The 10,544-nt window shown below is 52.0% G+C and overlaps 1 pseudogene; it reads left to right on the plus strand.

Annotated features, from left to right (window-relative positions):
* Positions 1–1,121: 1,121 nt before the first annotated feature.
* LOC146798910 (dead end protein homolog 1 pseudogene) lies at positions 1,122–8,873 on the plus strand (annotated as a pseudogene).
* Positions 8,874–10,544: the final 1,671 nt, after the last annotated feature.

The raw sequence follows: 10,544 nt of genomic DNA on the forward strand, positions 1-10,544 counted from the left end.
TCCTCAGGACACAGGAGGGCCTCATTGCCCCACCAGCAGTGCACCAGAAGCTGCGTTTGCAGAGTGGTGTAAAAAGGGCCGTGGCCTCGGACCACCTCTCTGCAACTCAGCTCTCTGGCGCTTACTGGAGGTACCTGGTGGGCTAGTTGGCCCCCAGGGACCCTCAGGATTCAAGGGAACTTAATGCCCCAGTTCACAACGCACCAGGGGGCATGTTTGCACACTTGCTATGTCAGGCCCCGCCCCCTCCTTACACCACTGTGCAAACATGCCCCCTGGCACATTGTTGGTTGGGGGATTAAGTCCCCTTGAATCCTGAGGGTCCCTGGGGGCCAACTAGCCCACCAGGTACCTCTAGTAAGAGCCACAGAGCTGCATTGGAGAGAGGTGTAAAAAGGGGTGTGGTCTCAGACCACCTCTCTGCAACACAGCTCTGTGGCACTTACTGAAGGTACCTGGTGGGCTAGTTGGCCCCCAGGGACCCTCAGTATTCAAGGGGACTTAATCCCCCAATTTAGAACGCACCAGGGGGCACGTTTGCAGAGTGCTGCATGGAGGGGGCAGGGCCTCCGGCGAGTTGTCGGTTTCTTTTTTGATTCTTATTTTATGAGAGGGGGGCTGCGTGGCCCCCCATCCCTGGGCCACTTTTGGCCCCAGGGACTCCATCCCCTGGGGCCTGAGCATTATCTTAGTTTTTTTTTTTCAAACAAACGGGAATGGGGCTGCGTGGCCCCCCTTCCCTTGGCCACTATTGGTCCGGGGACCCCATCCCCCGTGACCTGGCCTGGGTTATTTATTTATTTATTTTATATTTGCGGGGAGGGGGGACCTGGCCTGACCATTGGGGGAGCCCTAATGCCCCCATGGTCCTGCCGGCTCCCCACCTCCTGCGGGAGCCTTGCTTTGCTTTTGCACAAGGAGAGCTGCATGGGGAGCTGCTGACATGCAGCTCCCCTTGTGCAAAAGCAATTTTGCTTTGGCTTTTGGAAGCGAGAGCAGGTTTCCTGCTCTCGCTTCCAAAAACCAAAGCAGAGTTTGCTAAGACAGTCATAGCAAATGGCAATGAAGGAAGGAAGAAAGCAGCACATGAGCGGTAGGATATCGAAAGTCTAAGCGAAGCCATGGAGATGGAAAACCAACAGTGTGAGATGTGGGTCAATGCTGTGAACCCTGCAAAGAAGGCTGCGCTGTTGGCCTGGGTCAAAGAAACTGGAAACTCCCTGGTCCAGGTGAACGGTCACAGGAAGTACGGTGGACCTCCCCATGAATGAGCAGGTACCCCCCCTCCCTCCGGCTCCGTGGTGTTCATTGATAAGCTGCCTCAAGACATCTACGAAGATAAATTGATCCCTCTCTTTCATAGAGTGGGAAACTGTATGATTTCTGCCTCATGATGACCTTCAAAACCAAAGAAAATGATGGACGAAGTGTTGAACATTGCAAGCACTCACCCCCAGTCAACTGATCTGGGTTTAATCCATCACCGTTCTTTAGCCCACTCTGCCACCCCAGTTCAGACATGGCCATATGCAAATCAGTCTGACCCTGTGCCTCATGGGAACAGCTCAGCCCGAACTGCCAAGCCATGTCTTCCCTGGACCGGAAACAAGCTTCCTAGGACCGGTTTCTGGCATTTCAGCCGTCTTCAGCCAGGCTTGCTTGAATCCAGTGGCAAAGTGAGCAAGGGACTCACGTCTTAGCATACCCTGCCAACTTATGGCGAACAAAGCAAAACCAAAGGAAATGATGGACGAAGTGTTGAACATTGCAAGCACTCACCCCCAGTCAACTGATCTGGGTTTAATCCATCACCGTTCTTTAGCCCACTCTGCCACCCCAGTTCAGACATGGCCATATGCAAATCAGTCTGACCCTGTGCCTCATGGGAACAGCTCAGCCCGAACTGCCAAGCCATGTCTTCCCTGGTCCGGAAACAAGCTTCCTAGGACCGGTTTCTGGCATTTCAGCCATCTTCAGCCAGGCTTGCTTGAATCCAGTGGCAAAGTGAGCAAGCGACTCACGTCTGAGCATACCCTGCCAACTTATGGCGAACAAAGCAAAACCAAAGGAAATGATGGACGAAGTGTTGAACATTGCAAGCACTCACCCCCAGTCAACTGATATGGGTTTAATCCATCACCGTTCTTTAGCCCACTCTGCCACCCCAGTTCAGACATGGCCATATGCAAATCAGTCTGACCCTGTGCCTCATGGGAACAGCTCAGCCCGAACTGCCAAGCCATGTCTTCCCTGGACCGGAAACAAGCTTCCTAGGACCGGTTTCTGGCATTTTAGCTGTCTTCAGCCAGGCTTGCTTGAATCCAGTGGCAAAGTGAGCAAGGGACTCACGTCTGAGCATACCCTGCCAACTTATGGCAAACAAAGCAAAACCAAAGGAAATGATGGACAAAGTGTTGAACATTGCAAGCACTCACCCCCAGTCAACTGATCTGGGTTTAATCCATCACCGTTCTTTAGCCCACTCTGCCACCCCAGTTCAGACATGGCCATATGCAAATCAGTCTGACCCTGTGCCTCATGGGAACAGCTCAGCCCGAACTGCCAAGCCATGTCTTCCCTGGCCCGGAAACAAGCTTCCTAGGTCCGGTTTCTGGCATTTCATCCGTCTTCAGCCAGGCTTGCTTGAATCCAGTGGCAAAGTGAGCAAGGGACTCACGTCTGAGCATACCCTGCCAACTTATGGCGAACAAAGCAAAACCAAAGGAAATTATGGACGAAGTGTTGAACATTGCAAGCACTCACCCCCAGTCAACTGATCTGGGTTTAATCCATCACCGTTCTTTAGCCCACTCTGCCACCCCAGTTCAGACATGGCCATATGCAAATCAGTCTGACCCTGTGCCTCATGGGAACAGCTCAGCCCGAACTGCCAAGCCATGTCTTCCCTGGACCGGAAACAAGCTTCCTAAGACCGGTTTCTGGCATTTATGCCGTCTTCAGCCAGGCTTGCTTGAATCCAGTGGCAAAGTGAGCAAGGGACTCACGTCTGAGCATACCCTGCCAACTTATGGCGAACAAAGCAAAACCAAAGGAAATGATGGACGAAGTGTTGAACATTGCAAGCACTCACCCCCAGTCAACCGATCTGGGTTTAATCCATCACCGTTCTTTAGCCCACTCTGCCACCCCAGTTCAGACATGGCCATATGCAAATCAGTCTGACCCTGTGCCTCATGGGAACAGCTCAGCCCGAACTGCCAAGCCATGTCTTCCCTGGAGCGGAAACAAGCTTCCTAGGACCGGTTTCTGGCATTTCAGCCGTCTTCAGCCAGGCTTGCTTGAATCCAGTGGCAAAGTGAGCAAGGGACTCATGTCTGAGCATACCCTGCCAACTTATGGCGAACAAAGCAAAACCAAAGAAAATGATGGACAAAGTGTTGAACATTGCAAGCACTCACCCCCAGTCAACTGATCTGGGTTTAATCCATCACCGTTCTTTAGCCCACTCTGCCACCCCAGTTCAGACATGGCCATATGCAAATCAGTCTGACCCTGTGCCTCATGGGAACAGCTCAGCCCGAACTGCCAAGCCATGTCTTCCCTGGACCGGAAACAAGCTTCCTAGGACCGGTTTCTGGCATTTCAGCCGTCTTCAGCCAGGCTTGCTTGAATCCAGTGGCAAAGTGAGCAAGGGACTCACGTCTGAGCATACCCTGCCAACTTATGGCAAACAAAGCAAAACCAAAGGAAATGATGGACGAAGTGTTGAACATTGCAAGCACTCACCCCCAGTCAACTGATCTGGGTTTAATCCATCACCGTTCTTTAGCCCACTCTGCCACCCCAGTTCAGACATGGCCATATGCAAATCAGTCTGACCCTGTGCCTCATGGGAACAGCTCAGCCCGAACTGCCAAGCCATGTCTTCCCTGGTCCGGAAACAAGCTTCCTAGGACCGGTTTCTGGCATTTCAGCCATCTTCAGCCAGGCTTGCTTGCATCCAGTGGCAAAGTGAGCAAGCGACTCACGTCTGAGCATACCCTGCCAACTTATGGCGAACAAAGCAAAACCAAAGGAAATGATGGACGAAGTGTTGAACATTGCAAGCACTCACCCCCAGTCAACTGATCTGGGTTTAATCCATCACCGTTCTTTAGCCCACTCTGCCACCCCAGTTCAGACATGGCCATATGCAAATCAGTCTGACCCTGTGCCTCATGGGAACAGCTCAGCCCGAACTGCCAAGCCATGTCTTCCCTGGACCGGAAACAAGCTTCCTAGGACCGGTTTCTGGCATTTTAGCTGTCTTCAGCCAGGCTTGCTTGAATCCAGTGGCAAAGTGAGCAAGGGACTCACGTCTGAGCATACCCTGCCAACTTATGGCAAACAAAGCAAAACCAAAGGAAATGATGGACGAAGTGTTGAACATTGCAAGCACTCACCCCCAGTCAACTGATCTGGGTTTAATCCATCACCGTTCTTTAGCCCACTCTGCCACCCCAGTTCAGACATGGCCATATGCAAATCAGTCTGACCCTGTGCCTCATGGGAACAGCTCAGCCCGAACTGCCAAGCCATGTCTTCCGTGGCCCGGAAACAAGCTTCCTAGGACCGGTTTCTGGCATTTCATCCGTCTTCAGCCAGGCTTGCTTGAATCCAGTGGCAAAGTGAGCAAGGGACTCACGTCTGAGCATACCCTGCCAACTTATGGCGAACAAAGCAAAACCAAAGGAAATTATGGACGAAGTGTTGAACATTGCAAGCACTCACCCCCAGTCAACTGATCTGGGTTTAATCCATCACCGTTCTTTAGCCCACTCTGCCACCCCAGTTCAGACATGGCCATATGCAAATCAGTCTGACCCTGTGCCTCATGGGAACAGCTCAGCCCGAACTGCCAAGCCATGTCTTCCCTGGACCGGAAACAAGCTTCCTAAGACCGGTTTCTGGCATTTATGCCGTCTTCAGCCAGGCTTGCTTGAATCCAGTGGCAAAGTGAGCAAGGGACTCACGTCTGAGCATACCCTGCCAACTTATGGCGAACAAAGCAAAACCAAAGGAAATGATGGACGAAGTGTTGAACATTGCAAGCACTCACCCCCAGTCAACCGATCTGGGTTTAATCCATCACCGTTCTTTAGCCCACTCTGCCACCCCAGTTCAGACATGGCCATATGCAAATCAGTCTGACCCTGTGCCTCATGGGAACAGCTCAGCCCGAACTGCCAAGCCATGTCTTCCCTGGAGCGGAAACAAGCTTCCTAGGACCGGTTTCTGGCATTTCAGCCGTCTTCAGCCAGGCTTGCTTGAATCCAGTGGCAAAGTGAGCAAGGGACTCATGTCTGAGCATACCCTGCCAACTTATGGCGAACAAAGCAAAACCAAAGGAAATGATGGACAAAGTGTTGAACATTGCAAGCATTCACCCCCAGTCAACTGATCTGGGTTTAATCCATCACCGTTCTTTAGCCCACTCTGCCACCCCAGTTCAGACATGGCCATATGCAAATCAGTCTGACCCTGTGCCTCATGGGAACAGCTCAGCCCGAACTGCCAAGCCATGTCTTCCCTGGACCGGAAACAAGCTTCCTAGGACCGGTTTCTGGCATTTATGCCGTCTTCAGCCAGGCTTGCTTGAATCCAGTGGCAAAGTGAGCAAGGGACTCACGTCTGAGCATACCCTGCCAACTTATGGCGAACAAAGCAAAACCAAAGGAAATGATGGACGAAGTGTTGAACATTGCAAGCACTCACCCCCAGTCAACCGATCTGGGTTTAATCCATCACCGTTCTTTAGCCCACTCTGCCACCCCAGTTCAGACATGGCCATATGCAAATCAGTCTGACCCTGTGCCTCATGGGAACAGCTCAGCCCGAACTGCCAAGCCATGTCTTCCCTGGAGCGGAAACAAGCTTCCTAGGACCGGTTTCTGGCATTTCAGCCGTCTTCAGCCAGGCTTGCTTGAATCCAGTGGCAAAGTGAGCAAGGGACTCATGTCTGAGCATACCCTGCCAACTTATGGCGAACAAAGCAAAACCAAAGGAAATGATGGACAAAGTGTTGAACATTGCAAGCATTCACCCCCAGTCAACTGATCTGGGTTTAATCCATCACCGTTCTTTAGCCCACTCTGCCACCCCAGTTCAGACATGGCCATATGCAAATCAGTCTGACCCTGTGCCTCATGGGAACAGCTCAGCCCGAACTGCCAAGCCATGTCTTCCCTGGACCGGAAACAAGCTTCCTAGGACCGGTTTCTAGCATTTCATCCGTCTTCAGCTAGGCTTGCTTGAATCCAGTGGCAAAGTGAGCAAGGGACTCACGTCTGAGCATACCCTGCCAACTTATGGCGAACAAAGCAAAACCAAAGGAAATGATGGACGAAGTGTTGAACATTGCAAGCACTCACCCCCAGTCAACTGATCTGGGTTTAATCCATCACCGTTCTTTAGCCCACTCTGCCACCCCAGTTCAGACATGGCCATATGCAAATCAGTCTGACCCTGTGCCTCATGGGAACAGCTCAGCCCGAACTGCCAAGCCATGTCTTCCCTGGACCGGAAACAAGCTTCCTAGGACCGGTTTCTGGCATTTCAGCCGTCTTCAGCCAGGCTTGCTTGAATCCAGTGGCAAAGTGAGTTTCCGGTCCAGGGAAGGCATGGCTTGACATTTCGGGCTGGACTGTTCCCATGAGGCACAGGGTCAGACTGATTTGCATATGGCCATGTCTGAACTGGGGTGGCAGAGTGGGCTAAAGAACGGTGATGGATCAAACCCAGATCTGTTGACTAGGTGTGAGGGTTTGATTGGTTCTGATGCTCTGTCCATCACCACCCCCTTTTGTACCGCTTTGTTCGCCATAAGTTGGCAGGGTATGCTTAGACGTGAGTCCCTTGCTCACTTTGCCACTGGATTCAAGCAAGCCTGGCTGAAGACGGCTGAAATGCCAGAAACCGGTCCTAGGAAGCTTGTTTCCGGTCCAGGGAAGGCATGGCTTGACAGTTCGGGCTGGACTGTTCCCATGAGGCACAGGGTCAGACTGATTTGCATATGGCCATGTCTGAACTGGGGTGGCAGAGTGGGCTAAAGAACGGTGATGGATCAAACCCAGATCTGTTCACTGGGTGTGAGGGTTTGATTGGTTCTGATGCTCTGTCCATCACCACCCCCTTTTATACCGCTTTGTTTGCCATAAGTTGGCAGGGTATGCTCAGACGTGAGTCACTTGCTCACTTTGCCACTGGATTCAAGCAAGCCTGGCTGAAGACAGCTGAAATGCCAGAAACCGGTCCTAGGAAGCTTGTTTCCGGTCCAGGGAAGGCATGGCTTGACAGTTCGGGCTGGACTGTTCCCATGAGGCACAGGGTCAGACTGATTTGCATATGGCCATGTCTGAACTGGGGTGGCAGAGTGGGCTAAAGAACGGTGATGGATCAAACCCAGATCTGTTGACTGGGTGTGAGGGTTTGATTGGTTCTGATGCTCTGTCCATCACCACCCCCTTTTGTACCGCTTTGTTCGCAATAAGTTGGCAGGGTATGCTCAGACGTGAGTCCCTTGCTCACTTTGCCACTGGATTCAAGCAAGCCTGGCTGAAGACGGCTGAAATGCCAGAAACCGGTCCTAGGAAGCTTGTTTCCGGTCCAGGAAAGGCATGGCTTGACAGTTCGGGCTGGACTGTTCCCATGAGGCACAGGGTCAGACTGATTTGCATATGGCCATGTCTGAACTGGGGTGGCAGAGTGGGCTAAAGAACGGTGATGGATCAAACCCAGATCTGTTGACTGGGTGTGAGGGTTTGATTGGTTCTGATGCTCTGTCCATCACCACCCCCTTTTGTACCGCTTTGTTCGCCATAAGTTGGCAGGGTATGCTCAGACGTGAGTCCCTTGCTCACTTTGCCACTGGATTCAAGCAAGCCTGGCTGAAGACGGCTGAAATGCCAGAAACCGGTCCTAGATAGCTTGTTTCCGGTCCAGGGAAGGCATGGCTTGACAGTTCGGGCTGGACTGTTCCCATGAGGCACAGGGTCAGACTGATTTGCATATGGCCATGTCTGAACTGGGGTGGCAGAGTGGGCTAAAGAACGGTGATGGATCAAACCCAGATCTGTTGACTGGGTGTGAGGGTTTGATTGGTTCTGATGCTCTGTCCATCACCACCCCCTTTTGTACCGTCATGATGACCTTCAGCAGCCTGAACCGGGGCTTTGCCTACGCCAGGTACACCAGCCGGAGAAACGCCCAGTCTGCCATCGCTGCACTGAACGGCCATGAAGTGCAGAAAGACCACCGCATTGTCGTGTGTCGGAGCACCAAGAAGTGCGAGCTGTGCGTCGACGGCATGCCCTGCCACCTGGAGTAGGGGGAGCTGAAATGTGCACTGAAGCAGCTGACTTCCGGAATTGAGGACATCATTTTGTACCCAACCCCCACCAAGAAACGTGAACTTCTGACTGTGGTCAACTATAACTCTCACCGAGCTGCAGCAATGGCCAAAAAAGTCATAGTGGAAGATAACTTGAGGTTGTATGGACAGAAGCTTAGCATGGACTGGCTGAAACCGGACTTGAAGCAAAAACTACGAAATGTTTCAGAGAAAACCACTACCTTTCCTGGTGAGCCAAATTGGACAATTTCATCTGTTCCTGCCCAGCAGTCTGAGAAGAAGAAAAGGGGACCAGCTGAAATCCCGTAGCTGTATAGTGGATTTCCTATGCATACTTTGCAGAAAGATGCAGCTGGGCTCTCCAGTATTCTTGACCAACCTCTTAGCTGTTAGCCCAGAGGGACTGATGCACTTCTGGTATCAGGTTGTAATTCCAGGCTATCCAATTCCATTCAGTGGGTACACCTGGGGCATGCCTGGCAAAATTTGTTTGCGAAACGAGCATGATCAGGCAAAGGAGTAGGGGTGGGCGACAATTTCCGTTCCGCTCCCGGAAATTGCGACAATTCGACATTTCCGCGTTCCGACCGGAACGCGGAAATGCCGAATTGTCGCAATTTCCGGGAGGGAACGGAAATTGTTGCCTGGCCAATATAAATAAAGCAGGTGCCCGAGTTGAAGCTCAAATTCAGTAACGCATTCATCGGCACAATACATTCGGGAGCTAGGTCGAGGCTGGGCAGGTGTGCTGTTCTCCCCATATCGACCGTCAAAAACTAGCTGTGGTCCTACCTGTCGCGCAATCCCCGTGTAGTTCCTGACACCAGCTGCTCCTCTGATCGGTCTCTGGCCCGCGGCGTCTCTGGCCCACGGGCGGCATGTGAACTGCATGGAAGCCCCGCCCCACACACCAGCGGTGGGCAACATCTTCCGCCCTTTCCCCCACTACGATGGACAGCTGACTCGAGGGACCCGCAACCTGTAGCGGGCGGCAGCGGCAGGCCGGAAGCACCAATTTCCGCGATCACGGAAATATCGCGTGATCGCGGAAATTGCTTGCATTCTCGCGAGAATTGGCGGAAGTGCCTTCCGCCAATTCCGCCCACCCCTACAAAGGAGTTTGTTGCTTTGTTGCTATTCTAGTCCTTAAATCACTTGGGGCCTTATTAACAAGGGGTTTAACTCTGCCTTCTTGGCTTTAAAAGCCAAAAAAGCGGAGATAAAACTATCACCCTATTTACAAAAGGGTACTAACATGCATAATCGCATGTCAGCACCCTTTTCCCCGACGCCTCCCTTTGCATCTCTACTGAGATGCGAAGTGGGCGTCACTGGGCAGTACAGCCTTGCAAATATCGCTGATGTACACATCGCGATATTTACAAGGCTGCCCCAGCATTTTAGCAGACGTTAGTTTTGGGAGAAAACCGCTGTTTTCTCCAAAAACTAACGTCTGCTAAAATCCTGACTTATCCATCCCTAACATAGGGGGTGGATTATGCTGCTACGATCACAGGTTTGTATCAGCAAGGTTATCGCCCTTTTGCAGGGAACATCGCTGGAAAACCAGTGATGTTCCCTGCATACCGGCGATTTCCCCTGCTATCTCTGGAATTTTTATCGCCCTGGAGCAACGCGTTGTTGATAACGCGCTACTAGGGCGATAAATTCCAGCGATAGATGGCAATGAATAACAAAGCGCTAAGCGTGCTTTGCGTTACTCATCGCCATTCCTTGCTGATATGCCTCTTGGTGAGTACAAAAAGTCATTTGTTAGGAGGGTGAATGTTCAATCAAATTGTGTAAGAGTGGGCATGGGATAATCTGCCATGTTTAATGTATACGTGCAAGTAAGGTGAGATTCCCTCATTGAGGAATGGACTTGACTGCCCTGTGAAAGGATGGGCACACTTTCCTTCGTCTCTCCGTTCGGTTGCCTTCCGCCCCTGGCTGCCGACAACTCACCAAGGATCTGCCGATGACGGATGCAATTCAGAGTGGCCGACGCCTGATGAAGATGCCTGAGTGGCTATGGAGGGGATCAACCCTCCCGCCGTCTCCTGACGGGTTTAACCACAGTGGCCTGACCCCCTGCTTTGCCTTCTTGAATTGTGACTGGGACAAGCGAGTGTTGTTTCCCCCAGCATGGGAGCAGCTGAGAGAGTTCCACGGCACTACAATCCAATTGCCCCCA

This window comes from Triturus cristatus, chromosome 9 (assembly GCF_964204655.1).
Source record: "Triturus cristatus chromosome 9, aTriCri1.1, whole genome shotgun sequence".
NCBI classification, from domain to species: domain Eukaryota; kingdom Metazoa; phylum Chordata; class Amphibia; order Caudata; family Salamandridae; genus Triturus; species Triturus cristatus.